The sequence below is a fragment of the Lepidochelys kempii genome, chromosome 1 (assembly GCF_965140285.1).
Source record: "Lepidochelys kempii isolate rLepKem1 chromosome 1, rLepKem1.hap1, whole genome shotgun sequence".
Taxonomy (NCBI): domain Eukaryota; kingdom Metazoa; phylum Chordata; order Testudines; family Cheloniidae; genus Lepidochelys; species Lepidochelys kempii.
In genome coordinates this window covers 17,678,303-17,679,452 of record NC_136380.1, presented here as the reverse complement: position 1 = coordinate 17,679,452, position 1,150 = coordinate 17,678,303, and positions in this window count along the sequence as shown.

Sequence of the window (1,150 nt, the reverse complement as noted above, 5' to 3'; positions counted from 1 at the left end):
TAAAGCTGCAAAAGTGTGATTTCGTTGTGACCTACATGTCTGGTAAATTTCTGTTCACTACAGATGCACTTTCTAGAGTGGTGACTCCCACTACAAAACCAGGGCGGACCTTAGAGTTGCAAGCCTACATAAAACTGATTGTAAAGTCAATTCCCATAGCTAACAGGAAACCGCAACAAATAAGAGGTGAAATGGAGAAAGATGTGATGATTAAAGAGTGTCCTGAAGAAATAAGCAATTGCTGTCCAAGTATAAGAGATTATTGGAATGCAGACATGAGCTTACTGGGATAGATGGAGTGATTTTCAAGGGCAGTAAAGTTGTAATTCCAATGAGCCTCCGAAAAGAAATGCTACAGAAGATCCATGAGGGTCATTTAGGTATTGAGAAGTGCAAACAATACACGTGAGAGGTGCTGTATTGGCAATGGATCAATCCTGACATTACTAATGTGGTAGGAAACTGCTTTTCCTGCTGAAATACACAAGCCATGCCAATAGGTGGAGCTACTGAGACCTCATCCAGTTCCACAAAGGCCTTATGAGAAGGTAGGCATTGATTTATTTACCTGGCAGTCAAAGGATTATTTAATAGTCACAGAGGATTATTCTCTGTATCCAGAAATGTGCACAATGCACAGTACTAACAGTCAGTCAGTGATAGCCGGCATGAAGAGAATCTTCTCCAGACGCGGAATTCCAAAGGAAGTCTTTTGCCATAATGGGTCACAATTTTACAGTGCAGGTTTTAGGCATCTTGCCATAGATTGGGATTTTCATCACAAAATATCAAATCCAAATTACCCCAATCGAATGGAAAGGTCTATACAGACCCTAAAGAACATCATGAAAAAGCCTTCAACAGTGGGGGTGATTTGTATAAAGCTTTATTGGTTTACTGAAGTACACCCCTGGAGAATGGCTCTTCTCCAGCGCAGCTGTTAATGGGAAGAAGGATCAGATCTAATTTACTAATCACTCTTAACTTGCTGAAATCTCACGACAATGAAACCATGTGGAAATTGAAAGAAAATCAGAAGTGGAGGCAGAAATAATATTTTGACAAAAGGGCCCATGATCTCCCATCTCATAACCCCGGTGATAGGTGTGATACCTCAAGCACACTCTAAGAACATGAGAATGGCCACACT